Source organism: Podarcis cretensis (assembly GCF_951804945.1).
Source record: "Podarcis cretensis genome assembly, chromosome: 7".
Taxonomy (NCBI): Eukaryota; Metazoa; Chordata; class Lepidosauria; order Squamata; family Lacertidae; genus Podarcis; species Podarcis cretensis.
Genome location: NC_137176.1, coordinates 57844542 through 57859134, shown reverse-complemented (window position 1 = coordinate 57859134; position 14593 = coordinate 57844542). Strand labels below are relative to the sequence as shown.

General features: G+C 41.0%; 2 long non-coding RNA genes across 4 annotated transcripts in view; one reads left to right on the top strand and one right to left on the bottom strand.

Annotated features, from left to right (window-relative positions):
- Positions 1-14593, top strand: part of LOC307220680 — a 267382-nt gene that overhangs the window by 146888 nt on the left and 105901 nt on the right. The gene's annotated exons all lie outside the window — the stretch shown is intronic.
- Positions 3713-9683, bottom strand: LOC307220688. Its single transcript, XR_013841047.1, has 3 exons — positions 9197-9683; positions 6329-6498; positions 3713-4574 (listed from the first exon to the last, which is right to left on the bottom strand). It is a non-coding gene; the product is annotated as an uncharacterized lncRNA (long non-coding RNA).

Sequence of the window (14593 nt, the reverse complement as noted above, 5' to 3'; positions counted from 1 at the left end):
ATCTAGGGATAGCGTCTGTGCTGTTAAAAAGCTGTAGGCCATATGGCTGGTAAAAAATAATCGGCCATATGGCTCAGGACATACTTTGACTTTTTTGTGTAAAAATACGCTTGAAACTTATTCCGTCTGTTGGTTGTTTTGTTAAGATTTATTCTCTGGCTATATTAAAGTTCTGATCCTGTAACAAAACCTTGTGGTGCTAGTTCTCTGAATAAAGGATCCTGAACGCTTCTTTGCCGTCATTAATTATTAGTCCTTATTAAATAGTGGACATTTCATATTAGAGACTTAGAGCAGATCCACACCATACAATTAAAGCACATGTCTTTCCCCCAAAGAATCCTGGGAATGGTAGTTTGTTAATGGTGCTGGGAATTGTAGTTCTGTGATAGGAAAGTACAGTTCCTTGGGTTCTTTGGGGAAAGTCATGTGCTTTGAATATACTTTAATTGTATGGGTTGTTCTGCTTTTAGGTTTTGCTTTTAGCACAACTTCAGGGATGCCCTTTCTTTCCACTGAACAATGTGGAATGGTGGTTGAGAGGAGATTACATCAATTCTTTCCTTCCCAAGAAGACTCACATACTCCTTACCACTTTGTGTCCACATAGACTCTTTTAGTGCAAATGCATTCTTCTTTTGCGTGGCCTAAATTTCTACTTTATGTCCCACCCATCCCTTTCCTCTCCTTGCTTTTAAACTAAGCTCAGGTCAGTGTCGCGCACTTCGCACAAGACTTCCTGTTTTATTTTTAATCACAGAGAATACCAAGGCTTGGATTTTTATTTTTTTTTCCAATTCTGTCATGTACAATCAAGAAGAAAAAAATGCACAAAACGAAGAATTGTTAAGTCTTCTTATGCATTTTTCAAATTTTGCATCTTAGCAAATATAAAGACTGAATTCATGCCAGATATGATCAAGACATTGCCAGCAATTCCTGTTTACATGGATTTGCAAAATTTCCATCCAAGAAAGACAGGAAGCAGAGCAATTGACTGTTCTTCAGAATACTGCAGTTGCCTACATGATAAAATAGCACCTAAATGAAGAGGGCCTATTTTGGTTGCTTCTGCATTAGTACCCTTTATCACAGCCATAGCAATGCTTTTCCACCATCAGGAAAGTTTCACCCAATGGTATAGCATTATATTGTTCATCATTGTCTACTCAGAGGTAAATTTGTTCAGCAAATGTAGTTTCTAATGTTCTCGTGGGAGTCTGTACCACTGTTGAACAGCTCTTACTGTCATAAAGTTCTTCCTGATGTTTAGTCAGAATCTCTTTTCCTGTATACTGAAGCCATTGGTTCGGGTCCTAGCTGCTGCAGCAGGAGAAAACAGGCTTGCTCCATTCTCTATGTGACAGACTTTTAGATATTTGAAGATGCTTATCCTATCTCCTCTCAGTCTTCTCGTTACTGGCTAAACATACCCAGTTCCCTCAACCTTTCCTCATTAGGATTGGTTTCCAGACCCTTGATAATCTTGCTCACCCTCCTCTGCACACGTTCCAGCTGGTCAATATCCTTCTTAAATTGTCGTGCCCAGAACTGGACACAGTACTCCAGGTGCAGTCTGACCAAGACACAATAAAATAGTGCCATTACTTCCCTTGATTGGGACACTATACTTCTGTTGATGGAGCCTACAATAGCCTTAGCTTTTGTTGCTGCTGCATCAGACTGTTGACTCATGTTCAGCTTGTGGTCTACTAAGACCCCTACATCCTTTTCCCATGTACTGCTTGCATGTGAGGTGTCTCCCATGTTCTATTGGCACAGCTGGTTCTTCCTGCCTAAGTGTAGAACCCTTACATTTGTCCCTATTGAAATTTAGTTTGTTGGTTTCAGCCCAGTTCGCTCCAATCTGTTGAAGTCAACTTGAATTCCGATTGGTGTCATCTACAAATCTGATGTCAGGGACTGGCTGGACACTGAAGAACAGTGGCTGAATTCTGATGGGTGGGCACCGGGAGTAGCAGTGTTGGAGACTGGATTGGATGAAGGGATCATTGAACTGTGGGAACCTGTAATAGTCAGGAGACACGAGTAAGAGTCAAAAGAAGCTGCAGGACTGAAGAGTGAACAACAAGTACAGGAGAAGGGAGAGATTGGTGAGGTTGATGTAGAGTCAAGGGCTTCCACACTTCCTCCTCCTCTTGACCCCACCTCTCCTGCTCCACTGTCTCCCAGGACCAGAAGAGGATTGAAGAGGGAGGAGCAGAAGGTTGCATGTAGGTGGAGTCTGCACCTGCTCACACGCAGCTCAGGCGGGGGAGATACATAAGCTGAGCTCGGGAGAGGAGCCCCTCTGTTGCAGCAACTGCCTCATCAAGTGCACACATTGGAGTAGCTGAGATATGTAGGACTGATGGACATACCTTTCCCTAACTTGTAAGTGTATTTTTGACGAGTCAATTTCTCCCTCTGGACATTCCTTGCCTGATAGCGCCTTGATACTTGATGAGCATCCCCTCAATACCTTCATCCAAGTCGTTTATAAAGATGTTGAACAATGACGGGCCCAGGTCAAAACGCTGTAGTACCCCACTCTTCCCTTTTTTCTAGGATGATAAGGAACTGCTAGTGGGTTCAGTCAGTCAACCAGCTACAAGCCACCTAACAGTTATCTCACCCTGTCCACATTTTACCAGCTTCTCCACAAGAATATCATGGAGGGCATTGTCAAAAGCCTTACTGAAATCAAGGTACACTATGACCAGGCATTCCCCTGATCCACCAAGCTTTATCAATATAAAAAAGAGATTTGTCTGGCATGAAGGAAAGAAAGAGAGAGAGAGAAATAAAATAAAATAAAAATCACCCCACTGCCCCCTCTTGGCAACAAAAAGAAACTTTCATTTTGAAGGAACAATTACCCCCAAAAGCTTCCATTGCATTTGGCCTGTCCACATTGTAGAGCCTAGTATTGCAAATATGTTTTAAGAAAAAAGCTACAGATCAGATCTGAATGAACATGAGGACAAAGCAAGGTAGCACTGGAAAAGTATGATTTGACAGTAATAGCATGTAGACTCCACATTTAAACAATTAACATATGATGTCAATTCCAGAGGAAAGGGTAGTGTTAGGAGTATGCGCAGGCCCCAAGATACGTATTGTATCTGTATGTGTGTGGTTTTAAAAATTTCAATCAGTTTCTGATTCACTCTGTGCTGTCACCACAACTGTCTGTACTTTTGGTTCAGAGCCATTCTGTATGAAACAAGGCTGCGCTCAACATTTACTACAACGGGGAGTCTAAAAATGGCTATAACAGGTTTTTTTGGCTAAAGTGGATGAAATTTACAGGCACAAGAGCCCCTCCAGAGAGGATTAAGTCTGCCAAATTGCAGACCAATAGGTCCAGGGGCTTTTTGTGGGGGAAAATAAAAGTGATTCACTTTTCCATAATCCCTTGCAAGAGTTTGTCTCTTGCTCTTTCATACTTTATAATAAGTAAGAAAGGGGGCCAAGTGGTGTGCATTTTTCCTTGTGCTTTTTGCAAATAAATAAATAAATTGCAGGTTCACACTATAATTTTCTTTCTGGTTCTATTTTTCCTTTATTTCAATAGTTCTAAAGTTCTGAAGAGCTCTGATGAGAGAGAGAGAGAGAGAGAGAGAGAGAGAGAGAGAGAGAGAGAGAGTTAGAGTTAAAGGAGAGCAACATAGGATTTAAAACAAATAAAGCCTTTAACTTTTTTTAAAAAATCCTCTGCTGCACTTTAACAAAAACAACCCAGAACTCTTCAGTGTTCCACAGGCCACAAGTGGTCAGCATAACTTCTTGCAAAGCTGTTAGACCTAGGGAAACATAGATCTATAGAAAATCATAGACCTCTAAGTTTCAGAAAAGCACAGAAAAAACATTACGACATGAGGCTTTGTGGTGACCCTGATCTGACTGGGGTGGGGACTATGTATATTAAGCTTGGACTCGTAATTGAGGAAACATCCCTGAATCACCTTGATTTGCCTCGTGATTCAGCCCCTAAGTAAAGCCGATGCACACTCTGATGATACATTGCTGAAATGTACAGGTAAATGCCTCAAAAGAAGAAACTCGTTGAAGTCATGAATGGAACACCTGAAGCAATATCATTGTTTTAGCAAACAAGGTGTAGACCTGGCCAGTCTCTGGTTTTGAAGCCATCGGGAGCTTCTGTAAGCTTAGCTACATTGAGCCTAGCAAAGTAAGATCAGGAAAAACTAATTAGTCAACAGTTTGTCAGCATCTCTGTAAGCTGAACAACCTTAAATTGTTGTCCACCTTGTTTTGTGCGTGTTTGTTGTTTGAAATGTATTGCTTAGTGTACATCTCCCGAAAGTTCTTTCTGCTTCTTCTTTCAGCATGTTGTAAATGTCAGTTCGCACATCACCTACCTACCGGCTTCCTCACTTCTTTTCCAGCAAGAGGAGAAACTGCTGTAAACATTTCCGTTGTTGTCTTAGTTGCATTTGCTGGGCAAAGGTCATCATGCTCTGATTTAGTGTTTTCAAATAAGTGTGCCCTTTGGTGCCGCATTCTATTGAGAGACAACACAGCCCAGGCAGGAGAGTTCAGCATGGCCACTAATAAAACACAAGTGCCGCTTTGTCAGGCCATGAGCGATTACTTGAACAAGTGCCAACCAAGAAACCAAACATTAGAGCACAGCTCTTCAGACCCTCAAGACAAAGGACCAATTGACTTTCCTCATTAGTCGGTGTGCCAAACATGCAAACACAGTTCCTCCTCTGTCTTTGATGCTCAAACCATGCCAGCTTGTTAACATCTTGGGTGGCACCGTGGTTTACGAGCCTGTAATGATTATTATGTGGGGCAATTATTTGGCCCTAATTGAAATGATAGACCAGTCCTTTAAATGCCTCCACGGAGCATCTTTCAGACAGTTTATAAATTCTGACTTTCCTCTTGTAGACTTTGGCTGCACGGCATGCATGAAAACCCCTCCCCTCCCCGCTCCGCTTAACCTTTAAACTCCCAGCTTGTGAATGCAGCCCGGGACGAAGGTTGTGCTAATGTAGGTGGCCGTCGCCAAATGACTTTGGCAATGCAAACATAAATCCTGATGCTTAACAGAAAAGGTCGTTGTTTAAAGTTTCTCCATTTTTTCCAGTTTGGCTTGCCACCCTGTAATTGTGAATCATAACTAAAATATGCACTATAATGATTTCAATATGCAAAATATTTTCAGACAAGTCAAAAGGTATTCTAGCAGATTTCAGTTTCTTTTATAATAATAATAATAATAATAATAATTTATTATTTATATCCCGCCCATCTGGCTGGGCCTTCCCAGCCACTCTGGGCAGCTTCCATAAAAACCAAAAATACAGTAAAATCACACGTTAAAAACTTCCCTGAACAGGGCTGCCTTAAGATGTCTTCTGAATGTCAGGTAGTTGTTTATCGCTTTGACATCTGCTGGAAGGGCGTTCCACAGGGTTGGGCGCCACTACCGAGAAGGCCCTCTTTTAGTTTTCTTTTGTACATTTATTTTGTATGAATCTCATTGATGAAGTAAAATCACAATTATACAAATCTACTACTTGCTCCAATGGAGTTGGGCAGGATAATTGACACAAAATTTGTTTTATAGTCTTTCTTCCCCCCTGCAAATCTACATAATTAGAAAATAAGGATTCTTTACCCATTGTTTCCACACCTCTATCATACATCATTATGGATCGAAGAGGTATAATCTCACCCAGCTACACTTTACACTTACAAAACACAAAGTCTACAGACATGTTCCCATTCACTTCAATGGACAAAACACTTCTCTAGACACATTCCTTTCCATGTGCAGAACTACACCTCCCAATGCTTGTGGAGAAGGTCTTTGGCTTTATGGAAGAATGAATGCCTTGAATATGAAAAGTCTGAGATTCAATCCCTGGCATCTTCATGGCGGAGATCTGATATCCCCAAGAGCTTTTGCCGGTTACTGAGTGAGATGGACTGACTGTCTGACTCATTATAAAGCAGCATTCAATGTTTCCTATGTGATGTGAACTTGGGCAAATCACTCTTTCTTAATTCTAAGCTTCCTATCTGTAAAACTGAACTTAAATTACCTTACCTCACAGGGATGCTGTCAAAATAAATTATAGTATTAAAGCCAATAACAGAATTGAAAATGCTTTGTAAGTTGTATTAAAAAATCAAGCATAAAATATTTATTTTAGCAATAATTTATATAGCAGTTTCTGTAAGTCTTTTCAAAGAGAACACAGATTTACATACATTTCCATTAGCTAATGTTAGGTATAGATGCAAATTCAGAAATTATTACTGTAATTTAAATGGAAATACATCTTACCATACTAGGGAAGATGTGACCAGGTGGCATGTGTTTCTGCTCAGTTTGCTGTCCAGCTGCTAAGTGTTGGTGGTCATCCAAGACTGGATTTGGATCAGACAGCCCTCCAAACAGAGGACTTCCTCAGACAGAGGACTGACCTCTAACAACTCTTCAAACAGGACAGATCTCTGTAAAGTAGGATACACGGTCATCCTAATATTTATCATAACACTGGGCAACAATTTTTTACTTTTTGAATGTTGTCTAGATTTCTACAGCTGATTTAGGGTATTTTTGCACTGCTGAATCAGGAAATGGCATCCGTTTCTCTCCATCAGGTCAGGTTTTTGTGCTATGTTGATTTGAAAAAAAATCAGATCTTGTGACAAAATCGATTACATTTTTGTGGCATTATCAGCTGATTTTTGTCAACACCCAGGTGGCGCTGTGGGTTAAAGCCTCAGCGCCTAGGACTTGCCGATCGAAAGGTCGGCGGTTCGAATCCCTGAGGCGGGGTGCGCTCCCGCTGCTCGGTCCCAGCGCCTGCCAACCTAGCAGTTCGAAAGCACCTCCGGGTGCAAGTAGATAAATAGGGACCGCTTACCAGCGGGAAGGTAAACGGCGTTTCCGTGTGCGGCTCTGGCTCGCCAGAGCAGCGATGTCACGCTGGCCACGTGACCCGGAAGTGTCTCCGGACAGCGCTGGCCCCTGGCCTCTTAAGTGAGATGGGCGCACAACCCCAGAGTCTGTCAAGACTGGCCCGTATGGGCAGGGGTACCTTTACCTTTACCTTTATCATCCTAAATATGTTTTTAAGAGAAAAAAATGTTTTTCCAACAACATATATTGATTACCTGATAGAAACATCGATTACTGTAAACTGAATGGTGGGCATTGATAAAGGTAAGTACACGTAAATTGCATGTTGCTTCACCATTTTTCAAACTTCAGGGCTTGAACTTCCGTTTCTTGGAACTCCTGGAATGCTCAGCGGCCAGGAGGTCTCTCTTCAGAGTCCAACAGTAGTCAGCCATCATGACTGCGTCCCAGTGACCCTGATACCTGGTCTCCATCTCTTTCATGTCCTGATGGAATCTCTCCCCCTGCTCGTCACTCATTGAACCCAGGTTCTCAGGAAACCGGTCCAGATGTGAAAATAGGTAGTGCATCTTGATGCTCATGTTGCAGCCCAGGTTTCTGAAAGCAGTCAGCATGTTGTTGACAAGTTCTGCGTAGTTTCTGGCCTTATTGTTGCCAAGAAAGTTCTTCACTACCAGAACAAATGCCTTTCACGCTTCCACTTCCACTTCGTTCATTGTGTTTCCGAACTCCGGATCTCTGATGAGCTGATGGATCTGAGGACCGTCAAAGATGCCAGCTTTCAACTTCTCCATGGTCAATCCTGGAAAAGCCTGACACAAGTAAGTGAAGCAGTCACCATCCTTGTCCAGAGCCTTGGTGAACTGCTTGATTAAGCGGAGCTTGATGTGCAGCGCTGGGAAGAGTATTCTGTCTCTGTCCACCAGATGGTCGTTGATGACGTTCCTTTTTCTGCAAGGCACCAATTCCTCTCGCACAGGCCAGTCCTTCTTCGTGTAATGCTGAGCACGGTCCCTACTATCCCACATGCACAGAAAACATGGGTACTTGGTGAAGCCAGACTGTTGTCCCAACAAAAAGTTCACCATCTTCAGGTCAACACAAGTAAACCACTTATGCTGATCATAACCAATTTTCTCCAGCACATACTTCACCGCTTCATAGTTCTCCTTCAGTGTACTCCAGTGAGCCAGGGGTATAGAGGCAAACTGGTTGCCATTGTGTAGCAGAACACATTTCAGTGATTGCTTGCTGATGTCATTGAACAGTCTCCAATCTTTGGGTTCGTACTGTGGCACTCCAAGCTTGAGCAGAAGCTGCGCGATATCTGCACAATACACCAAGTCCTTTCCTTCCGAGAAAAATCGGAGGTACTCTTGAAGCTGATGCTAGCACTGTCAGAGAGGAGGTTTTTTTCCTTCAATCTGGATGCCAACAGTTCGGCAGAGTCCTTTGACAAGCTTAGGTCACGAACTAGATCATTCAACTCCTTTTGGGAAAATGGATGTGGAGCATCATCTTCAAGAACCACTTCTTCTTCTTCATGTCCTTCAACACTGGAGGCATCTTCGTCACTAATGTCAGGAAGTTCTCCAAAGATAGGCACTAGAATTTCATCACAATGAGCTATAGGACGACATGCTGATTGAAGATCAGGATACTTGAGGCTGCTCCGGTTCTTTCTGTTGATCCCAGTCACATCAACAGTGCAGAAGTAGCAGTCAGTGACATGGTTTGTTGGCTCCCTCCAAACCATGGGAATTCCAAAGTTCAGACTCCTCTTGCCATTGGTCCACCCACGTAGAGTCTCGGTGCATGCCTTGCACACCATGTGTGGTGCCCAAGCTTTATCCTGGTCACCAAGTTTAATACCAAAATAACTTTATGCTTTCCCGCACCAATTTATGGAAGATTTCGAGGTTTTATGACTTCAAACTGATCCCTTTTCGACATAATCACCCAGAACTATCGGACCTGAATACTTCTTGTCATTAAAATAATCATTTCCAATCAAAACAATTATTCGACATGGCATTTTACCCCCACCAACTTCTTCTAAAATGCTCCACACAAGCGCACATGTGAACAAAAATGTAAAAAAATGACATGTGGCCATAACTCAAAAACTTGACCTGATTGAGCAAAACCAATGTGATTTTTGGATTCAGCGCATCAGATTCATCCTAAATCATCTGAAAAAACGCAGACAAAAAATTTGTTGTTGACCAGTGTAATTAACAAAGGACAAAATTGATACCTAACAGCAACAACACAGCATCACTTCACCTGAAGGAAGTTATTTTATAGATGCATACTATCAAGTCTGTTAGTATAGCAGCTATACAACCAGCCTTATTCCAGACAAACTGAGCTCTTCCTAATAAGGTTTAGAAATGTGCCAAAATGACACAGCAGCAGTAGCAAAAAAAACGATATAATCAAATTATACATTATCCTCCTTATTCCGCTTTCAACACATCACTGTGGAAAACAAATTGTAAGTATAAAAATCACCTTTTGCCAGTTTTGGCATTATGGAAGAAAACAACTTTTTAAAAATCCCTTCTCAAATGTAGATGATTATGTCAGCATGCAGGCAAAATGAAGGTTGAAGTTATAATATTTTTGTCACTTGATCTCGCATGAATTATTCATGAGCTTTTGGCAAATTAGCTACCAATTCAATACAAATCCACTCTCCTAGTTTGATCAAGTTGTACTCTTATTTTCTATTGCCAGGTAGAGCAAATGAGCATTTTGGCTGGGTTTTATTTTGTTGTTATTGTAGCAGAGAAAGCATACTGTGAAGTGTGAGACTTTCTTTTGAGAGATTCCACTTCAGTCAGCTGAAATTTTCTGCAGCAAAACAGTTGGTGGCAAGTTAAATTTAGAAGCCCTGTTAAAAAGAATAGAGATCTGTCCTTAGACTGTGGGTGAGAAGATACATAATGTTGTTATCACAGGCACAACAGCAGTCCAACGGCCTTGATCAGAGCACACTCTGCCCCCAAAGAGCTACATCAGATCAACGAGAGAGAAATCTCAAGGCTGGTTCTTTCCCCTCAGTAGTCCACCACTTCATTTTATTTACTTATTTTGGAATGAACTTCTGCTTCATCAATGCTGCCTGAAGGTGTTTCTCATTGCCTGTCAGATTTCTTCTTTATAGGGCTAAAATGTATAGAGGCTAGTTAGATCAGGGTAGACGATATGGCATCCTCCAGATGATGGACTCCTAGTATCCATGACCATTTGCCATGCCAATTGGGGCAGATGGGAGCTGTATTTCACAACATCTGGAGGCACCACATTGCCTACCCTGGGTTAGATTGTTCCAAATTCCCTTTTAAGATGATGATGATGAGGAGGAGGAGGAGGAGGAGGAGTTTGGACTTGATATCCTGCCTTTCACTCCCCTAAGGAGTCTCAAAGCGGCTAACAATCTCCTTTCCCTTCCTCTCCAACAACAAACCCTCTGTGAGGTGAGTGACGCTGAGAGACTTCAGAGAAGTGTGACCAGCCCAAGGTCACCCAGCAGCTGCATGTGGAGGAGCGGGGAAGCAAACCCGGTTCACCAGATTACGAGTCCACCGCTCTTAACCACTACACCACGCTGGCGATCCTATACCCACTTACCTGTTAACTCCATTTGAACTTAGTGGGAAGTAAAGGTAAAGGTAAAGGGACCCCTGACCATTAGGTCCAGTCATGACCGACTTTGGGGTTGCGGCACTCATCTCGCTTTACTGGCCGAGATGTAGCGTGTTTCCCCATTTTATACATATCCAAATTTAAAAATCCCACCTCATGCCCATGGCTGGTAGTAGAGAAGTATAAGATTTTAAACAAGCAGATGTCCATTTGGGAAAACCTTGCCTCTCCCCTTCCATTCCAATGGTTTCATGGGCCCCCTTTTTACCAAGCTTTTCAGACAAAGCATTTTTAATATGTGTCCATCTGTACTTGCCTATATTTCGTAGATTTCCCAGACAGAAAAACAAAAGGCAATAAAAGTTGTCCCCCACCCTGCAGTTCATTAAATTAAATGGAAGCTAGTGTCAGTGGCCCTGAACCCGAAGATGGTATTTACGGATGATTCCTTCCAGCTTGATGCAATTTATTGTGGGATCTTGCCCACTGAGTTACTGGCCTTTACACTATGGCTCTGGTCCAAAGGAATAGATAAATTAATCTTGTAGCAAGTATACACATGTACTATTGATTGGAAAGGAAACAGGTGACAGATTCATAGGAAAGCAGTGCTTGCACCAAATGGAAGAGATGGGAAACAACCCCCCAAAAAATAGGTCTTGAAAAGCAACTGTAAATTAAGTGTGAGGATGAAATGGACAAAAGGCCTGCTTGCCTCGACTGCCACCCTAAATTATTGTGACACCCTCAGCATCATAAATTACCACTGGATCTTTATCTGGGCTTATTGAGAGACTTTTATATCAAATACAGAGAAGCAATAATTTTGTTAGAATGTAGAAATCAGCACTTTCCTGTAATTATTGTTTCGATATATAGTTAATGTGTGTTTAATGTCAACAGGAAATAGTATTTATTTGTCCATCTGCCCCCACCCCCACCCCACCCTCGATCCTTAGTATGCCATTTATTTCTGGCCAAAACAAATATGTAGAATTGAGCACAAAACACTTAATATCATTAATATATACTATTGTAGGTTTTGCGGGTCTTCTACAATGTAACAAGATTCTTCATACCAGAAGACTGCCATGAGCAGAGTGAAGGAAGGGTTTAGTGGAAAATGTGTCCAAGACATGGATGATAATGACAGAATTTGCTTCAGGGAATTCTGGAAGCATCCTGTGAGAGCAAGATTCATGGTTTACGTGGACTTTTGTACTGATCCAACGGGACTCTTCTTATTTCCTTCTGTTTATAAAACACTCCTCAGTGGTCAAGTGAGCCATAGGCATCAGTGAAGAAGCAAACCTTCAGCACAATGACTTGGTCAACTTTTGAGGAAATGGCTATATTCCCAGTATTGTTTATTTCTTTCCCTTTATGAATCGCTAGATGATCTGCCAACTCTACAATTCCGTGATTCTGTGATTCACCACTAAAAGCACCAATAACTTAAAAAAAAAAACAGCATAGAAAACAATTTCATAGATGAAATTTCAAATCTAGTACAGATACAAACTAGAATAAAAAATTCTACACTTAAAAGACTTGCTGAAAGAGGGAGGTCTTCCATAGGCACCAAAAAGCTAATAGAAATGATTCCTGTCTGATATGCTATGGAGGGGCGTTCCAAATGGCAAGTATCACTTAGATGAAGACCCAATTCCTATATTGTACAAAACAGATACCTTGGTGAGATGGTATTGATGGAATGCCTTCTACTGAAAAGAGCAGCTATCAGTTGGGTATATAAGGAGTGAGATGATCTTTTAGCATTACTACTAGTGCTAGTAGTGTTAGCTTTGCTGCTAATGTTAGTGCTAGCATTACTTGCCATACATATTTATCACCAGCACTGTGCAAGATTGTAGTGTTTAGGAGCCAAGCACCAATAACATTTCTAGGTGCTAGGCACTAAAGGCACTTTTACGACTGATGCTTATTGTCTGTAACACTTCTAAAAAATCTTGTGAAGATACTTGATGTGGCGTATAATGTAGGAAACAGCCATTTTAAAAATTCAAATAAGAGTCCCTGGAAATGTGGTTGCTTAATTTAAATGATCTGTTGGAAGCATGTTTTTTTCTGTTCCAGTGAACAGACGCAATCTTAGAGGCATGCATTCTCAGTCACTGATCACAATTTTTTTGCTAGGATACATCACTTTGGAGATTTCATCTCCCCCTAACTAGGAAGAATGCTTCCCTTCCTGCACTAGAAAATTATGGTGATAATATTTCTAACCAAAAAATGCTAATATTTGGATGCACATATGAGTAGCTGTCCAATATCATTGCACAGATGCAGGGCTTAAAAAAAAAAGCAGGTGTTTCCTGTGAAAGTTGAGTAGTTCTTTCTTGATCTTAGATGCAGTGATCATTACTCTCTGTGTCCACAGATTGCTAATTTTTTTGTTGATTTCAGACGCCATGATCACTTCCCTGTGTTTACAATCCAAGCCAGTTTGCTAATTTATATTGTATTTTTTTATTTGATGACTCAAACTCAAACTTTTGGCACATGCCATTCAGTAATGTGATCCAAACCTAAACACAAAGGGACTTGCAATTGTTTTAGTTAGTGCTGTGCTGAAATCTGCTCTCCAGTTTCTCAAAATTACCTCCTGTCCCTGAAATCTCATTCTCGGGGCACTTTTTAAGGGAAAGGCAATGCTCAGGGAATTTCTTTAGAATTTTGGTGTGCACTAATTTACTTTTTTTCTGCTAAGGGGCCAAAGGTGGTGTGTATGTGCTTTTCTTCCCTGTGAACATTTCTCTAGCACCCTGCAGCCTCCCTGGCTGCCCAGGCTTCTTCATCTGAAAAAGCCTCATGAGAGGAGTTCTCTTATGGTGTCTTTTCTTGGGCTTTAACTAAAGCACAGCCACTTGGAGAGGCTGCAGAGTACACCCCACTAGTGAGATGAATTGTAGAATGAAAGAAATGACATTCACAAGCAGCCTTCATCCACCTCAAAAGTAAATGTAACAGAAACCCTCTGCTCCACCTATGAGGATTTTACTTAAATTTTCTCTCCCATTTGATCGTTTTAAATTTCAGTTTCTTTCATTGTCTGTTTCTTTTTTCATTAATTGCTAGGAAATGCAGGAGAAATGTTTAGCACAGCACTAGTTTGAATCTTTAGGTTGCTGTGCATAGCTGTCAACTTTTCCCTTTTCTTGCGAGGAATCCTATTTGGAATAAGGGAATTTCCCTTATAAGAAGAGAAACATTGACAGCTATGTTGCTGTGGCGTTGCAAACAATTAAGTTATTTTATTGCTTACCCAGGTAAGTTTATCAAAACATGTAATTTCCTCTTGCTCTAGAATCTTTCTTTTTTCATTTAGGAATTCCAAAGACCAGTTTTGAAAGTTAGTCTAGATAGTTATTGCCTTTAGTTTAAAACTGTGTAAAACTGTATTCTGATGATCAGCGCATTTGCTTTTATGGAGGGTGAAAACAAGGGTGTAATATTTTGAACTTTTTGAAGCCATATGCAGAATTCCCATCGATCACAACTGAGCCAATATGCAAATGTTGGCTGCATAACAAAAATAAAGAAAGTGTAACCATAAAATTCCATGTGTACTCTTTTAAAGATGGTGTTGAGAAAGATTTCAAGTGGAATTATGATCAGCTCTGCCTTTTTTAGTGTAGTATGATTTAATTGTGTTGCATATTAATGCATTTGTTGCCTATTAATTTTATCTTTCAACATCTGTTTACATAGGGACTCTTTCATTTTTGCAGTGAAGCTAGGTTTCCTACCTTTAGTCTTCAAAAACACACACACACACAAAAATCCTCTAATTTGTAGTATATGGGATCATTAATTTCTGCATTTTACACTTGAGCCAACAGCATTCTGATTATCTGCTACAATGAAAAATAAGCAGTACTGCTCTTGTAGACTTAATTACTTACAGCAGGGCCTGTCTCTTTCTTGTTATGGCATGCGGTCTGCCAATGGGGTGAAAAGCATTGTTGAAAATAAAATTACTGGATGGGTAAAGAAAATAGGCAGCACTGG